Source organism: Ursus arctos, unplaced genomic scaffold (assembly GCF_023065955.2).
Source record: "Ursus arctos isolate Adak ecotype North America unplaced genomic scaffold, UrsArc2.0 scaffold_20, whole genome shotgun sequence".
Lineage (NCBI taxonomy): Eukaryota > Metazoa > Chordata > Mammalia > Carnivora > Ursidae > Ursus > Ursus arctos.
Genome location: NW_026622875.1, coordinates 57,322,129 through 57,340,614, shown reverse-complemented (window position 1 = coordinate 57,340,614; position 18,486 = coordinate 57,322,129).

Here is an 18,486-nt window from a genome sequence, read left to right as displayed (position 1 = left end):
AATGTTGTTTCTTACACCTGGGTGTGTGGCATTTTGTTGAGCTGGCTACCCCCACTTGGGATAGGTGTTCCACAGCAAGCACCTATTGTTCGTTGGAAGCCGTTTTTGCCCCAGGGGTCTCCGGGCTGTGTTCGTTGGGGTTGAACTCCTGCTAGCAAAACCGCCGGGTTGAGGGAAGGGTTCAGACTGTGCCTGGGCCCTGTGGTCTCTTCCAGGTCAGTGTATGGCATTTCCTTCCCCTTGCCCCAGGCACCTGGGAGCATGTCTGCACGCGGAGAAAGACTTGCCCGTGGGAAGCCGGGTTTTGTCAAACGGGTCCCAGTGCTCTGCTCCTCTCTTTTCACTCCTGCTGCCAGAAGCCCAGGGAGGATGGGAGGGCTTAGAACAGGGCTGGGCACTGTGGTTTCTTCCGGAGAAGTGGAGGGCATTTGCTTTACCTTGCCACAACCACTTGAGATAGGGTCTGCACCTCAGGAAAACTGTCTCCGTGGGAAGCCGGCTTTTTGCAAAGGGGTCTCAGGGCCGTGGGCCTCGGGTGTCCCTCCGGCTCCCCAAAGCACAGGGACGAGGTGAGGGGCTTAGACCATGCCTGGGCAATGTTGTTTCTTACACCTGGGTGTGTGGCATTTTGTTGAGCTGGCTACCCCCACTTGGGATAGGTGTTCCACAGCAAGCACCTATTGTTCCTCGGAAGCCGTTTTTGCCCCAGGGGTCTCCGGGCTGTGTTCGTTGGGGTTGAACTCCTGCTAGCAAAACCGCCGGGTTGAGGGAAGTGTTCAGACTGTGCCTGGGCCCTGTGGTCTCTTCCAGGTCAGTGTATGGCATTTCCTTCCCCTTGCAACCGGCACCTGGGAGCATGTCTGCACGCGGAGAAAGACTTTCCCGTGGGAAGCCGGGTTTTGTCAAACGGGTCCCAGTGCTCTGCTCCTCTCTTTTCACTCCTGCTGTCAGAAGCCCAGGGAGGATGGGAGGGCTTAGAACATGGCTGGGCACTGTGGTTTCTTCCAGAGAAGTGGAGGGCATTTGCTTTACCTTGCCACAACCACTTGGGATAGGGTCTGCACCTCAGGAAAACTCTTTCCGTGGGAACCCGGCTTTTTGCAAAGGGGTCTCAGGGCCGTGGGCCTCGGGTGTCCCTCCGGCTCCCCAAAGCACAGGGACGAAGTGAGGGGCTTAGACCAAGCCTGGGCAATGTTGTTTCTTACACCTGGGTGTGTGGCATTTTGTTGAGCTGGATTCCCCCACTTGGGATAGGTGTTCCACAGCAAGCACCTATTGTTCCTCAGAAGCCGTTTTTGCCCCAGGGGTCTCCGGGCTGTGTTCGTTGGGGTTGAACTCCTGCTAGCAAAACCGCCGGGTTGAGGGAAGTGTTCAGACTGTGCCTGGGCCCTGTGGTCTCTTCCAGGTCAGTGTATGGCATTTCCTTCCCCTTGCCACCGGCACCTGGGAGCATGTCTGCACGCGGAGAAAGACTTTCCCGTGGGAAGCCGGGTTTTGTCAAACGGGTCCCAGTGCTCTGCTCCTCTCTTTTCACTCCTGCTGTCAGAAGCCCAGGGAGGATGGGAGGGCTTAGAACATGGCTGGGCACTGTGGTTTCTTCCAGAGAAGTGGAGGGCATTTGCTTTACCTTGCCACAACCACTTGGGATAGGGTCTGCACCTCAGGAAAACTCTTTCCGTGGGAACCCGGCTTTTTGCAAAGGGGGCTCAGGGCCGTGGGCCTCGGCTGTCCCTCCGGCTCCCCAAAGCACAGGGACGAGGTGAGGGGCTTAGACCATGCCTGGGCAATGTTGTTTCTTACACCTGGGTGTGTGGCATTTTGTTGAGCTGGCTACCCCCACTTGGGATAGGTGTTCCACAGCAAGCACCTATTGTTCGTTGGAAGCCGTTTTTGCCCCAGGGGTCTCCGGGCTGTGTTCGTTGGGGTTGAACTCCTGCTAGCAAAACCGCCGGGTTGAGGGAAGGGTTCAGACTGTGCCTGGGCCCTGTGGTCTCTTCCAGGTCAGTGTATGGCATTTCCTTCCCCTTGCCCCAGGCACCTGGGAGCATGTCTGCACGCGGAGAAAGACTTGCCCGTGGGAAGCCGGGTTTTGTCAAACGGGTCCCAGTGCTCTGCTCCTCTCTTTTCACTCCTGTTGCCAGAAGCCCAGGGAGGATGGGAGGGCTTAGAACATGGCTGGGCACTGTGGTTTCTTCCGGAGAAGTGGAGGGCATTTGCTTTACCTTGCCACAACCACTTGGGATAGGGTCTGCACCTCAGGAAAACTGTCTCCGTGGGAAGCCGGCTTTTTGCAAAGGGGTCTCAGGGCCGTGGGCCTCGGGTGTCCCTCCGGCTCCCCAAAGCACAGGGACGAGGTGAGGGGCTTAGAACATGCCTGGGCAATGTTGTTTCTTACACCTGGGTGTGTGGCATTTTGTTGAGCTGGCTACCCCCACTTTTGATAGGTGTTCCACAGCAAGCACCTATTGTTCCTCGGAAGCCGTTTTTGCCCCAGGGGTCTCCGGGCTGTGTTCGTTGGGGTTGAACTCCTGCTAGCAAAACCGCCGGGTTGAGGGAAGTGTTCAGACTGTGCCTGGGCCCTGTGGTCTCTTCCAGGTCAGTGTATGGCATTTCCTTCCCCTTGCCACCGGCACCTGGGAGCATGTCTGCACTCGGAGAAAGACTTTCCCGTGGGAAGCCGGGTTTTGTCAAACGGGTCCCAGTGCTCTGCTCCTCTCTTTTCACTCCTGCTGCCAGAAGCCCAGGGAGGATGGGAGGGCTTAGAACATGGTTGGGCACTGTGGTTTCTTCCAGAGAAGTGGAGGGCATTTGCTTTACCTTGCCACAACCACTTGGGATAGGGACTGCACCTCAGGAAAACTGTCTCCGTGGGAAGCCGGCTTTTTGCAAAGGGGTCTCAGGGCCGTGTGCCTCGGCTGTCCCTCCGGCTCCCCAAAGCACAGGGACGAGGTGAGGGGCTTAGATCATGCCTGGGCAATGTTGTTTCTTACACCTGGGTGTGTGGCATTTTGTTGAGCTGGCTACCCCCACTTGGGATAGGTGTTCCACAGCAAGCACCTATTGTTCGTTGGAAGCCGTTTTTGCCCCAGGGGTCTCCGGGCTGTGTTCGTTGGGGTTGAACTCCTGCTAGCAAAACCGCCGGGTTGAGGGAAGGGTTCAGACTGTGCCTGGGCCCTGTGGTCTCTTCCAGGTCAGTGTATGGCATTTCCTTCCCCCTACCCCAGGCACCTGGGAGCATGTCTGCACGCTGAGAAAGACTTTCCCGTGGGAAGCCGGGTTTTGTCAAACGGGTCCCAGTGCTCTGCTCCTCTCTTTTCACTCCTGCTGCCAGAAGCCCAGGGAGGATGGGAGGGCTTAGAACATGGTTGGGCACTGTGGTTTCTTCCAGAGAAGTGGAGGGCATTTGCTTTACCTTGCCACAACCACTTGGGATAGGGACTGCACCTCAGGAAAACTCTCTCAGTGGGAAGCCGGCTTTTTGCAAAGGGGTCTCAGGGCCGTGGGCCTCGGGTGTCCCTCCGGCTCCCCAAAGCACAGGGACGAGGTGAGGGGCTTAGACCATGCCTGGGCAATGTTGTTTCTTACACCAGGGTGTGTGGCATTTTGTTGAGCTGGCTACCCCCACTTGGGATTGGTTTTCCACAGCAAGCGCCTATTGTTCGTCGGAAGCCGTTTTTGCCTCAGGGGTCTCCGGGCTGTGTTCCTTGGGGTTGAACTCCTGCTAGCAAAACCGCCGGGTTGAGGGAAGGGTTCAGACAGTGCCTGGGCCCTGTGGTCTCTTCCAGGTCAATGTATGGCATTTCCTTCCCCTTGCCCCAGGCACCTGGGAGCATGTCTGCACGCGGAGAAAGACTTTCCCGTGGGAAGCCGGGTTTTGTCAAACGGGTCCCAGTGCTCTGCTCCTCTCTTTTCACTCCTGCTGCCAGAAGCCCAGGGAGGATGGGAGGGCTTAGAACATGGCTGGGCACTGTGGTTTCTTCCAGAGAAGTGGAGGGCATTTGCTTTACCTTGCCACAACCACTTGGGATAGGGACTGCACCTCAGGAAAACTGTCTCCGTGGGAAGCCGGCTTTTTGCAAACGGGTCTCAGGGCCGTGTGCCTCGGCTGTCCCTCCGGCTCCCCAAAGCACAGGGACGAGGTGAGGGGCTTAGACCATGCCTGGGCAATGTTGTTTCTTACACCTGGGTGTGTGGCATTTTGTTGAGCTGGCTACCCCCACTTGGGATAGGTGTTCCACAGCAAGCACCTATTGTTCGTTGGAAGCCGTTTTTGCCCCAGGGGTCTCCGGGCTGTGTTCGTTGGGGTTGAACTCCTGCTAGCAAAACCGCCGGGTTGAGGGAAGGGTTCAGACTGTGCCTGGGCCCTGTGGTCTCTTCCAGGTCAGTGTATGGCATTTACTTCCCCTTGCCACCGGCACCTGGGAGCATGTCTGCACGCGGAGAAAGACTTTCCCGTGGGAAGCCGGGTTTGGTCAAACGGGTCCCAGTGCTCCGCTCCTCTCTTTTCACTCCTGCTGTCAGAAGCCCAGGGAGGATGGGAGGGCTTAGAACATGGCTGGGCACTGTGGTTTCTTCCAGAGAAGTGGAGGGCATTTGCTTTACCTTGCCACAACCACTTGGGATAGGGTCTGCACCTCAGGAAAACTCTTTCCGTGGGAACCCGGCTTTTTGCAAAGGGGGCTCAGGGCCGTGGGCCTCGGCTGTCCCTCCGGCTCCCCAAAGCACAGGGACGAGGTGAGGGGCTTAGACCATGCCTGGGCAATGTTGTTTCTTATACCTGGGTGTGTGGCATTTTGTTGAGCTGGCTACCCCCACTTGGGATAGGTGTTCCACAGCAAGCACCTATTGTTCGTTGGAAGCCGTTTTTGCCCCAGGGGTCTCCGGGCTGTGTTCGTTGGGGTTGAACTCCTGCTAGCAAAACCGCCGGGTTGAGGGAAGGGTTCAGACTGTGCCTGGGCCCTGTGGTCTCTTCCAGGTCAGTGTATGGCATTTCCTTCCCCTTGCCCCAGGCACCTGGGAGCATGTCTGCACGTGGAGAAAGACTTGCCCGTGGGAAGCCGGGTTTTGTCAAACGGGTCCCAGTGCTCTGCTCCTCTCTTTTCACTCCTGCTGCCAGAAGCCCAGGGAGGATGGGAGGGGTTAGAACATGGCTGGTCACTGTGGTTTCTTCCGGAGAAGTGGAGGGCATTTGCTTTACCTTGCCACAACCACTTGGGATAGGGTCTGCACCTCAGGAAAACTGTCTCCGTGGGAAGCCGGCTTTTTGCAAAGGGGTCTCAGGGCCGTGGGCCTCGGGTGTCCCTCCGGCTCCCCAAAGCACAGGGACGAGGTGAGGGGCTTAGACCATGCCTGGGCAATGTTGTTTCTTACACCTGGGTGTGTGGCATTTTGTTGAGCTGGCTACCCCCACTTGGGATAGGTGTTCCACAGCAAGCACCTATTGTTCCTCGGAAGCCGTTTTTGCCCCAGGGGTCTCCGGGCTGTGTTCGTTGGGGTTGAACTCCTGCTAGCAAAACCGCCGGGTTGAGGGAAGTGTTCAGACTGTGCCTGGGCCCTGTGGTCTCTTCCAGGTCAGTGTATGGCATTTCCTTCCCCTTGCCACCGGCACCTGGGAGCATGTCTGCACGCGGAGAAAGACTTTCCCGTGGGAAGCCGGGTTTTGTCAAACGGGTCCCAGTGCTCTGCTCCTCTCTTTTCACTCCTGCTGTCAGAAGCCCAGGGAGGATGGGAGGGCTTAGAACATGGCTGGGCACTGTGGTTTCTTCCAGAGAAGTGGAGGGCATTTGCTTTACCTTGCCACAACCACTTGGGATAGGGTCTGCACCTCAGGAAAACTCTTTCCGTGGGAACCCGGCTTTTTGCAAAGGGGTCTCAGGGCCGTGGGCCTCGGGTGTCCCTCCGGCTCCCCAAAGCACAGGGACGAAGTGAGGGGCTTAGACCAAGCCTGGGCAATGTTGTTTCTTACACCTGGGTGTGTGGCATTTTGTTGAGCTGGATTCCCCCACTTGGGATAGGTGTTCCACAGCAAGCACCTATTGATCGTCGGACGCCGTTTTTGCCCCAGGGGTCTACGGGCTGTGTTCGTTGGGGTTGAACTCCTGCTAGCAAAACCGCCGGGTTGAGGGAAGGGTTCAGACTGTGCCTGGGCCCTGTGGTCTCTTCCAGGTCAGTGTTTGGCATTTCCTTCCCCCTACCCCAGGCACCTGGGAGCATGTCTGCACGCGGAGAAAGACTTTCCCGTGGGAAGCCGGGTTTTGTCAAACGGGTCCCAGTGCTCTGCTCCTCTCTTTTCACTCCTGCTGCCAGAAGCCCAGGGAGGATGGGAGGGCTTAGAACATGGCTGGGCACTGTGGTTTCTTCCAGAGAAGTGGAGGGCATTTGCTTTACCTTGCCACAACCACTTGGGATAGGGACTGCACCTCAGGAAAACTGTCTCCGTGGGAAGCCGGCTTTTTGCAAACGGGTCTCAGGGCCGTGTGCCTCGGCTGTCCCTCCGGCTCCCCAAAGCACAGGGACGAGGTGAGGGGCTTAGACCATGCCTGGGCAATGTTGTTTCTTACACCTGGGTGTGTGGCATTTTGTTGAGCTGGCTACCCCCACTTGGGATAGGTGTTCCACAGCAAGCACCTATTGTTCGTTGGAAGCCGTTTTTGCCCCAGGGGTCTCCGGGATGTGTTCGTTGGGGTTGAACTCCTGCTAGCAAAACCGCCGGGTTGAGGGAAGGGTTCAGACTGTGCCTGGGCCCTGTGGTCTCTTCCAGGTCAGTGTATGGCATTTCCTTCCCCTTGCCCCAGGCACCTGGGAGCATGTCTGCACGCGGAGAAAGACTTTCCCGTGGGAAGCCGGGTTTTGTCAAACGGGTCCCAGTGCTCTGCTCCTCTCTTTTCACTCCTGCTGCCAGAAGCCCAGGGAGGATGGGAGGGCTTAGAACATGGCTGGGCACTGTGGTTTCTTCCGGAGAAGTGGAGGGCATTTGCTTTACCTTGCCACAACCACTTGGGATAGGGTCTGCACCTCAGGAAAACTGTCTCCGTGGGAAGCCGGCTTTTTACAAAGGGGTCTCAGGGCCGTGGGACTCGGGTGTCCCTCCGGCTCCCCAAAGCACAGGGACGAGGTGAGGGGCTTAGACCATGCCTGGGCAATGTTGTTTCTTACACCTGGGTGTGTGGCATTTTGTTGAGCTGGCTACCCCCACTTGGGATAGGTGTTCCACAGCAAGCACCTATTGTTCCTCGGAAGCCGTTTTTGCCCCAGGGGTCTCCGGGCTGTGTTCGTTGGGGTTGAACTCCTGCTAGCAAAACCGCCGGGTTGAGGGAAGTGTTCAGACTGTGCCTGGGCCCTGTGGTCTCTTCCAGGTCAGTGTATGGCATTTCCTTCCCCTTGCCACCGGCACCTGGGAGCATGTCTGCACGCGGAGAAAGACTTTCCCGTGGGAAGCCGGGTTTGGTCAAACGGGTCCCAGTGCTCCGCTCCTCTCTTTTCACTCCTGCTGTCAGAAGCCCAGGGAGGATGGGAGGGCTTAGAACATGGCTGGGCACTGTGGTTTCTTCCAGAGAAGTGGAGGGCATTTGCTTTACCTTGCCACAACCACTTGGGATAGGGTCTGCACCTCAGGAAAACTCTTTCCGTGGGAAGCCGGCTTTTTGCAAAGGGGTCTCAGGGCCGTGTGCCTCGGCTGTCCCTCCGGCTCCCCAAAGCACAGGGACGAGGTGAGGGGCTTAGACCATGCCTGGGCAATGTTGTTTCTTACACCTGGGTGTGTGGCATTTTGTTGAGCTGGCTACCCCCACTTGGGATAGGTGTTCCACAGCAAGCACCTATTGTTCGTTGGAAGCCGTTTTTGCCCCAGGGGTCTCCGGGCTGTGTTCGTTGGGGTTGAACTCCTGCTAGCAAAACCGCCGGGTTGAGGGAAGGGTTCAGACTGTGCCTGGGCCCTGTGGTCTCTTCCAGGTCAGTGTATGGCATTTCCTTCCCCCTACCCCAGGCACCTGGGAGCATGTCTGCACGCTGAGAAAGACTTTCCCGTGGGAAGCCGGGTTTTGTCAAACGGGTCCCAGTGCTCTGCTCCTCTCTTTTCACTCCTGCTGCCAGAAGCCCAGGGAGGATGGGAGGGCTTAGAACATGGTTGGGCACTGTGGTTTCTTCCAGAGAAGTGGAGGGCATTTGCTTTACCTTGCCACAACCACTTGGGATAGGGACTGCACCTCAGGAAAACTCTCTCAGTGGGAAGCCGGCTTTTTGCAAAGGGGTCTCAGGGCCGTGGGCCTCGGGTGTCCCTCCGGCTCCCCAAAGCACAGGGACGAGGTGAGGGGCTTAGACCATGCCTGGGCAATGTTGTTTCTTACACCAGGGTGTGTGGCATTTTGTTGAGCTGGCTACCCCCACTTGGGATTGGTTTTCCACAGCAAGCGCCTATTGTTCGTCGGAAGCCGTTTTTGCCTCAGGGGTCTCCGGGCTGTGTTCGTTGGGGTTGAACTCCTGCTAGCAAAACCGCCGGGTTGAGGGAAGGGTTCAGACAGTGCCTGGGCCCTGTGGTCTCTTCCAGGTCAATGTATGGCATTTCCTTCCCCTTGCCCCAGGCACCTGGGAGCATGTCTGCACGCGGAGAAAGACTTTCCCGTGGGAAGCCGGGTTTTGTCAAACGGGTCCCAGTGCTCTGCTCCTCTCTTTTCACTCCTGCTGCCAGAAGCCCAGGGAGGATGGGAGGGCTTAGAACATGGCTGGGCACTGTGGTTTCTTCCAGAGAAGTGGAGGGCATTTGCTTTACCTTGCCACAACCACTTGGGATAGGGACTGCACCTCAGGAAAACTGTCTCCGTGGGAAGCCGGCTTTTTGCAAAGGGGTCTCAGGGCCGTGTGCCTCGGCTGTCCCTCCGGCTCCCCAAAGCACAGGGACGAGGTGAGGGGCTTAGACCATGCCTGGGCAATGTTGTTTCTTACACCTGGGTGTGTGGCATTTTGTTGAGCTGGCTACCCCCACTTGGGATAGGTGTTCCACAGCAAGCACCTATTGTTCGTTGGAAGCCGTTTTTGCCCCAGGGGTCTCCGGGCTGTGTTCGTTGGGGTTGAACTCCTGCTAGCAAAACCGCCGGGTTGAGGGAAGGGTTCAGACTGTGCCTGGGCCCTGTGGTCTCTTCCAGGTCAGTGTATGGCATTTCCTTCCCCTTGCCCCAGGCACCTGGGAGCATGTCTGCACGCGGAGAAAGACTTTCCCGTGGGAAGCCGGGTTTTGTCAAACGGGTCCCAGTGCTCTGCTCCTCTCTTTTCACTCCTGCTGCCAGAAGCCCAGGGAGGATGGGAGGGCTTAGAACATGGCTGGGCACTGTGGTTTCTTCCGGAGAAGTTGAGGGCATTTGCTTTACCTTGCCACAACCACTTGGGATAGGGTCTGCACCTCAGGAAAACTGTCTCCGTGGGAAGCCGGCTTTTTGCAAAGGGGTCTCAGGGCCGTGGGGCTCGGGTGTCCCTCCGGCTCCCCAAAGCACAGGGACGAGGTGAGGGGCTTAGACCATGCCTGGGCAATGTTGTTTCTTACACCTGGGTGTGTGGCATTTTGTTGAGCTGGCTACCCCCACTTGGGATAGGTGTTCCACAGCAAGCACCTATTGTTCCTCGGAAGCCGTTTTTGCCCCAGGGGTCTCCGGACTGTGTTCGTTGGGGTTGAACTCCTGCTAGCAAAACCGCCGGGTTGAGGGAAGTGTTCAGACTGTGCCTGGGCCCTGTGGTCTCTTCCAGGTCAGTGTATGGCATTTCCTTCCCCTTGCCACCGGCACCTGGGAGCATGTCTGCACGCGGAGAAAGACTTTCCCGTGGGAAGCCGGGTTTGGTCAAACGGGTCCCAGTGCTCCGCTCCTCTCTTTTCACTCCTGCTGTCAGAAGCCCAGGGAGGATGGGAGGGCTTAGAACATGGCTGGGCACTGTGGTTTCTTCCAGAGAAGTGGAGGGCATTTGCTTTACCTTGCCACAACCACTTGGGATAGGGTCTGCACCTCAGGAAAACTCTTTCCGTGGGAAGCCGGCTTTTTGCAAAGGGGTCTCAGGGCCGTGGGCCTCGGCTGTCCCTCCGGCTCCCCAAAGCACAGGGACGAGGTGAGGGGCTTAGACCATGCCTGGGCAATGTTGTTTCTTACACCTGGGTGTGTGCCATTTTGTTGAGCTGGCTACCCCCACTTGGGATAGGTGTTCCACAGCAAGCACCTATTGTTCGTTGGAAGCCGTTTTTGCCCCAGGGGTCTCCGGGCTGTGTTCGTTGGGGTTGAACTCCTGCTAGCAAAACCGCCGGGTTGAGGGAAGGGTTCAGACTGTGCCTGGGCCCTGTGGTCTCTTCCAGGTCAGTGTATGGCATTTCCTTCCCCTTGCCCCAGGCACCTGGGAGCATGTCTGCACGCGGAGAAAGACTTTCCCGTGGGAAGCCGGGTTTTGTCAAACGGGTCCCAGTGCTCTGCTCCTCTCTTTTCACTCCTGCTGCCAGAAGCCCAGGGAGGATGGGAGGGCTTAGAACATGGCTGGGCACTGTGGTTTCTTCCGGAGAAGTGGAGGGCATTTGCTTTACCTTGCCACAACCACTTGGGATAGGGACTGCACCTCAAGAAAACTGTCTCCGTGGGAAGCCGGCTTTTTGCAAAGGGGTCTCAGGGCCGTGGGCCTCGGGTGTCCCTCCGGCTCCCCAAAGCACAGGGACGAGGTGAGGGGCTTAGACCATGCCTGGGCAATGTTGTTTCTTACACCTGGGTGTGTGGCATTTTGTTGAGCTGGCTACCCCCACTTGGGATTGGTTTTCCACAGTAAGCGCCTATTGTTCGTCAGAAGCCGTTTTTGCCTCAGGGGTCTCCGGGCTGTGTTCGTTGGGGTTGAACTCCTGCTAGCAAAACCGCCGGGTTGAGGGAAGGGTTCAGACTGTGCTTGGGCCCTGTGGCCTCTTCCAGGTCAGTGTATGGCATTTCCTTCCCCTTGCCACAGGCACCTGGGAGCATGTCTGCACGTGGAGAAAGACTTTCCCGTGGGAAGCCGGTTTTTGTCAAACGGGTCCCCGTGCTCTGCTCCTCTCTTTTCACTCCTGCTGCCAGAAGCCCAGGGAGGATGGTAGGGCTTAGAACTTGGCTGGGCACTGTGGTTTCTTCCAGAGAAGTGGAGGGCATTTGCTTTACCTTGCCACAACCACTTGGGATAGGGTCTGCACCTCAGGAAAACTGTCTCCGTGGGAAGCCGGCTTTTTGCAAAGGGGTCTCAGGGCCGTGGGCCTCGGGTGTCCCTCTGACTCCCCAAAGTACAGGGACGAAGTGAGGGGCTTAGACCATACCTGGGCAATGTTGTTTCTTACACCTGGCTGTGTGGCATTTTGTTGAGCTGGCTACCCCCACTTGGGATTGGTTTTCCACAGCAAGCGCCTATTTTTCGTCGGAAGCCGTTTTTGCCTCAGGGGTCTCCGGGCTGTGTTCGTTGGGGTTGAACTCCTTCTAGCAAAACCGCCGGGTTGAGGGAAGGGTTCAGACTGTGCCTGGGCTCTGTGGTCTCTTCCAGGTCAGTGTATGGCATTTCCTTCCCCTTGCCACAGGCACCTGGGAGCATGTCTGCACGTGGAGAAAGACTTTCCCGTGGGAAGCCGGTTTTGGTCAAACGGGTCCCCGTGCTCTGCTCCTCTCTTCACTCCTGCTGCCAGAAGCCCAGGGAGGATGGGAGGGCTTAGAACATGGCTGGGCACTGTGGTTTCTTTCAGAGAAGTGGAGGGCATTTGCTTTACCTTGCCACAACCACTTGGGATAGGGTCTGCACCTCAGGAAAACTGTCTCCGTGGGAAGCCGGCTTTTTACAAAGGGGTCTCAGGGCCGTGTCCCTCGGCTGTCCCTCCGGCTCCCCAAAGCACAGGGACGAGGTGAGGGGCTTAGACCATGCCTGGGCAATGTTGTTTCTTACACCTGGGTGTGTGGCATTTTGTTGAGCTGGCTTCCCCCACTTGGGATAGGTGTTCCACACCAAGCACCTATTGATCGTCGGAAGCCGTTTTTGCCTCAGGGGTCTTCGGGCTGTGTTCGTTGGGGTTGAACTCCTGCTAGCAAAACCGCCGGGTTGAGGGAAGGGTTCAGACTGTGCCTGGGCCCTGTGGTCTCTTCCAGGTCAGTGTATGGCATTTCCTTCCCCTTGCCACAGGCACCTGGGAGCATGTCTGCACGTGGAGAAAGACTTTCTCATGGGAAGCCGGGTTTTGTCAAACGGGTCCCCGTGCTCTGCTCGTCTCTTTTCACTCCTGCTGCCAGAAGCCCAGGGAGGATGGGAGGGCTTAGAACATGACTGGGCACTGTAGTTTCTTTCAGAGAAGTGGAGGGCATTTGCTTTACCTTGCCACAACCACTTGGGATAGGGTCTGTACCTCAGGAAAACTGTCTCCGTGGGAAGCCGGCTTTTTGCAAAGGGGTCTCAGGGCCGTGTGCCTCGGCTGTCCCTCCCGCTCCCCAAAGCACAGGGACGAGGTGAGGGGCTTAGACCATGCCTGGGCAATGTTGTTTCTTACACCTGGGTGTGTGGCATTTTGTTGGGCTGGCTACCCCCACTTGGGATTGGTTTTACACAGCAAGCGCCTATTGTTCGTCGGAAGCCGTTTTTGCCCCAGGGGTCTCCGGGCTGTGTTCGTTGGGGTTGAACCCCTGCTAGTAAAACCGCCGGGTTGAGGGAAGTGTTCAGACTGTGCTTGGGCCCTGTGGTCTCTTCCAGGTCAGTGTATGACATTTCCTTCCCCTTGCCACAGGCACCTGGGAGCATGTCTGCACATGGAGAAAGACTTTCCCGTGGGAAGCCGGGTTTTGTCAAACGGGTTCCCGTGCTCTGCTCCTCTCTTTTCACTCCTGCTGCCAGAAGCCCAGGGAGGATGGGAGGGCTTAGAACATGGCTGGGCACTGTGGTTTCTTCCAGAGAATTGGAGGGCATTTGCTTTACCTTGCCACAACCACTTGGGATAGGGTCTGCACCTCAGGAAAACTGTCTCCGTGGGAAGCCGGCTTTTTGCAAAGGGGTCTCAGGGCCGTGGGCCTCGGGTTTCCCTCCGACTCCCGAAAGCACAGGGACGAGGTGAGGGGCTTAGACCATGCCTATGCAATGTTGTTTCTTACACCTGGGTGTGTGGCATTTTGTTGAGCTGGCTACCCCCCCTTGGGATAGGTGTTCCACAGCAAGCACCTATTGATCGTCGGAAGCCGTTTTTGCCCCAGGATACTCCGGGCTATGTTCGTTGGGGTTGAACAACTGCTAGCAAAACCGCAGGGTTGAGGGAAGGGTTCAGACTGTGCCTGGGCCCTGTGGTCTCTTCCAGGTCAGTGTATGGCATTTCCTTCCCCTTGCCCCAGGCACCTGGGAGCATGTCTGCACGTGGAGAAAGACTTTCCCGTGGGAAGCCGGTTTTTGTCAAACGGTCCCCGTGCTCTGCTCCTCTCTTTTCACTCCTGCTGCCAGAAGCCCAGGGAGGATGGGAGGGCTTAGAACATGGCTGGGCACTGTGGTTTCTTCCAGAGAAGTGGAGGGCATTTGCTTTCCCTTGCCACAACCACTTGGGATAGGGTCTGCACCTCAGGAAAACTGTCTCCGTGGGAAGCCGGCTTTTTGCAAAGGGGTCTCAGGACCGTGTGCCTCGGCTGTCCCTCCGGCTCCCCAAAGCACAGGGACGAGGTGAGGGGCTTAGACCATGCCTCGGCAATGTTGTTTCTTACACCTGGGTGTGTGGAATTTTGTTGAGCTGGCTTCCCACACTTGGGATAGGTGTTCCACAGCAAGCACCTATTGTTCTTCGGAAGCCGTTTTTGCCTCAGGGGTCTCCGGGCTGTGTTCCTTGGGGTTGAACTCCTGCTAGCAAAACCGCCGGGTTGAGGGAAGGGTTCAGACTGTGCCTGGGCCCTGTGGTCTCTTCCAGGTCAGTGTATGGCATTTCCTTCCCCCTACCCCAGGCACCTGGGAGCATGTCTGCACGCTGAGAAAGACTTTCCCGTGGGAAGCCGGTTTTTGTCAAACGGTCCCCGTGCTCTGCTCCTCTCTTTTCACTCCTTCTGCCAGAAGCCCAGGGAGGATGGGAGGGCTTAGAACATGGCTGGGCACTGTGGTTTCTTCCGGAGAAGTGGAGGGCATTTGCTTTCCCTTGCCACAACCACTTGGGATAGGGTCTGCACCTCAGGAAAACTGTCTCCGTGGGAAGCCGGCTTTTTGCAAAGGGGTCACAGGGCCGTGGGCCTCGGGTGTCCCTCCGTCTCCCCAAAGCACAGGGACGAGGTGAGGGGCTTAGACCATGCCTGGGCAATGTTGTTTCTTACACCTGGGTGTGTGGCATTTTGTTGAGCTGGCTACCCCCAGTTAGGATTGGTTTTCCACAGCAAGCGCCTATTGTTCGTCGGAAGCCGTTTTTGCCTCAGGGGTCTCCGGGCTGTGTTCGTTGGGGTTGAACTCCTGCTAGCAAAACCGCCGGGTTGAGGGAAGGGTTCAGACTGTGCTTGGGCCCTGTGGTCTCTTCCAGGTCAGTGTATGGCATTTCCTTCCCCTTGCCACAGGCACCTGGGAGCATGTCTGCACGTGGAGAAAGACTTTCCCGTGGGAAGCCGGGTTTTGTCAAACGGGTCCCGGTGCTCTGCTCCTCTCTTTTCACTCCTGCTGCCAGAAGCCCAGGGAGGATGGGAGGGCTTAGAACATGGCTGGGCACTGTGGTTTCTTCCAGAGAAGTGGAGGGCATTTGCTTTACCTTGCCACAACCACTTGGGATAGGGTCTGCACCTCAGGAAAACTGTCTCCGTGGGAAGCCGGCTTTTTGCAAAGGGATCTCAGGGCCGTGGGCCTCGGGTGTCCCTCCGGCTCCCCAAAGCACAGGGACGAGGTGAGGGGCTTAGACCATGCCTGGGCAATGTTGTTTCTTACACCTGGGTGTTTGGCATTTTGTTGAGCTGACTACCCCCAGTTGGGACTGGTTTTCCACAGCAAGCGCCTTTTGTTCGTCGGAAGCCGTTTTTGCCTCAGGGGTCTCCGGGCTGTGTTCGTTGGGGTTGAACTCCTGCTAGCAAAACCGCCGGGTTGAGGGAAGGGTTCAGACTGTGCCTGGGCCCTGTGGTCTCTTCCAGGTCAGTGTATGGCATTTCCTTCCCCTTGCCACAGGCACCTGGGAGCATGTCTGCACGTGGAGAAAGACTTTCCCATGGGAAGCCGGGTTTTGTCAAACGGGTCCCCGTGCTCTGCTCCTCTCTTTTCACTCCTGCTGCCAGAAGCCCAGGGAGGATGGGAGGGCTTAGAACATGGCTGGGCACTGTGGTTTCTTCCAGAGAAGTGGAGGGCATTTGCTTTACCTTGCCACAACCACTTGGGATAGGGACTGCACCTCAGGAAAACTGTCTCCGTGGGAAGCCGGCTTTTTGCAAAGGGGTCTCAGGGCCGTGGGCCTCGGGTGTCCCTCCGGCTCCCCAAAGCACAGGGACGAGGTGAGGGGCTTAGACCATGCCTGGGCAATGTTGTTTCTTACACCTGGGTGTGTGGCATTTTGTTGAGCTGCCCACCCCCACTTGGGATAGCTGTTCCACAGCAAGCGCCTATTGTTTGTCGGAAGCCGTTTTTGCCTCAGGGGTCTCCGGGCTGTGTTCGTTGGGGTTGAACTCCTGCTAGCAAAACCGCCGGGTTGAGGGAAGGGTTCAGACTGTGCCTGGGCCCTGTGGTCTCTTCCAGGTCAGTGTATGGCATTTCCTTCCCCTTGCCCCAGGCACCTGGGAGCATGTCTGCACGCGGAGAAAGACTTTCCCGTGGGAAGCCGGGTTTTGTCAAACGGGTCCCAGTGCTCTGCTCCTCTCTTTTCACTCCTGCTGCCAGAAGCCCAGGGAGGATGGGAGGGCTTAGAACATGGCTGGGCACTGTGGTTTCGTCCAGAGAAGTGGAGGGCATTTGCTTTACCTTGCCACAACCACTTGGGATAGGGTCTGCACCTCAGGAAAACTCTTTCCGTGGGAACCCGGCTTTTTGCAAAGGGGGCTCAGGGCCGTGGGCCTCGGGTGTCCCTCCGGCTCCCCAAAGCACAGGGACGAGGTGAGGGGCTTAGACCATGCCTGGGCAATGTTGTTTCTTACACCTGGGTGTGTGGCATTTTGTTGAGCTGGCTACCCCCACTTGGGATTGGTTTTCCACAGCAAGCGCCTATTGTTCGTCAGAAGCCGTTTTTGCCTCAGGGGTCTCCGGGCTGTGTTCGTTGGGGTTGAACTCCTGCTAGCAAAACCGCCGGGTTGAGGGAAGGGTTCAGACTGTGCCTGGGCCCTGTGGTCTCTTCCAGGTCAGTGTATGGCATTTCCTTCCCCTTGCCCCAGGCACCTGGGAGCATGTCTGCACGCGGAGAAAGACTTTCCCGTGGGAAGCCGGGTTTTGTCAAACGGGTCCCAGTGCTCTGCTCCTCTCTTTTCACTCCTGCTGCCAGAAGCCCAGGGAGGATGGGAGGGCTTAGATCATGGTTGGGCACTGTGGTTTCTTCCAGAGAAGTGGAGGGCATTTGCTTTACCTTGCCACAACCACTTGGGATACGGACTGCACCTCAGGAAAACTGTCTCCGTGGGAAGCCGGCTTTTTGCAAAGGGGTCTCAGGGCCGTGTGCCTCGGCTGTCCCTCCGGCTCCCCAAAGCACAGGGACGAGGTGAGGGGCTTAGACCATGCCTGGGCAATGTTGTTTCTTACACCTGGGTGTGTGGCATTTTGTTGAGCTGGCTACCCCCACTTGGGATAGGTGTTCCACAGCAAGCACCTATTGTTCGTTAGAAGCCGTTTTTGCCCCAGGGGTCTCCGGGCTGTGTTCGTTGGGGTTGAACTCCTGCTAGCAAAACCGCCGGGTTGAGGGAAGGGTTCAGACTGTGCCTGGGCCCTGTGGTCTCTTCCAGGTCAGTGTATGGCATTTCCTTCCCCTTGCCCCAGGCACCTGGGAGCATATCTGCACGCGGAGAAAGACTTTCCCGTGGGAAGCCGGGTTTTGTCAAACGGGTCCCAGTGCTCTGCTCCTCTCTTTTCACTCCTGCTGTCAGAAGCCCAGGGAGGATGGGAGGGCTTAGAACATGGCTGGGCACTGTGGTTTCTTCCAGAGAAGTGGAGGGCATTTGCTTTACCTTGCCACAACCACTTGGGATAGGGACTGCACCTCAGGAAAACTGTCTCCGTGGGAAGCCGGCTTTTTGCAAAGGGGTCTCAAGGCCGTGGGGCTCGGGTGTCCCTCCGGCTCCCCAAAGCACAGGGACGAGGTGAGGGGCTTAGACCATGCCTGGGCAATGTTGTTTCTTACACCTGGGTGTGTGGCATTTTGTTGAGCTGGCTACCCCCACTTGGGATTGGTTTTCCACAGCAAGCGCCTATTGTTCGTCGGAAGCCGTTTTTGCCTCAGGGGTCTCCGGGCTGTGTTCGTTGGGGTTGAACTCCTGCTAGCAAAACCGCCGGGTTGAGGGAAGGGTTCAGACAGTGCCTGGGCCCTGTGGTCTCTTCCAGGTCAGTGTATGGCATTTCCTTCCCCTTGCCCCAGGCACCTGGGAGCATGTCTGCACGCGGAGAAAGACTTTCCCGTGGGAAGCCGGGTTTTGTCAAACGGGTCCCAGTGCTCTGCTCCTCTCTTTTCACTCCTGCTGCCAGAAGCCCAGGGAGGATGGGAGGGCTTAGAACATGGCTGGGCACTGTGGTTTCTTCCAGAGAAGTGGAGGGCATTTGCTTTACCTTGCCACAACCACTTGGGATAGGGTCTGCACCTCAGGAAAACTGTTTCCGTGGGAAGCCGGCTTTTTGCAAAGGGGGTCTCAGGGTCGTTGGCCTCGGCTGTCACTCCGGCTCCCCAAAGCACAGGGACGAGGTGAGGGGCTTAGACCAAGCCTGGGCAATGTTGTTTCTTACACCTGGGTGTGTGGCATTTTGTTGAGCTGGCTACCCCCACTTGGGATAGGTGTTCCACAGCAAGCACCTATTGTTCGTTGGAAGCCGTTTTTGCCCCAGGGGTCTCCGGGCTGTGTTCGTTGGGGTTGAACTCCTGCTAGCAAAACCGCCGGGTTGAGGGAAGGGTTCAGACAGTGCCTGGGCCCTGTGGTCTCTTCCAGGTCAGTGTATGGCATTTCCTTCCCCTTGCCCCAGGCACCTGGGAGCATGTCTGCACGCGGAGAAAGACTTTCCCGTGGGAAGCCGGGTTTTGTCAAACGGGTCCCAGTGCTCTGCTCCTCTCTTTTCACTCCTGCTGCCAGAAGCCCAGGGAGGATGGGAGGGCTTAGAACATGGCTGGGCACTGTGGTTTCGTCCAGAGAAGTGGAGGGCATTTGCTTTACCTTGCCACAACCACTTGGGATAGGGTCTGCACCTCAGGAAATCTGTCTCCGTGGGAAGCCGGCTTTTTGCAAAGGGGTCTCAGGGCCATGGGCCTCGGGTGTCCCTCCGGCTCCCCAAAGCACAGGGACGAGGTGAGGGGCTTAGACCATGACTGGGCAATGTTGTTTCTTACACCTGGGTGTGTGGCATTTTGTTGAGCTG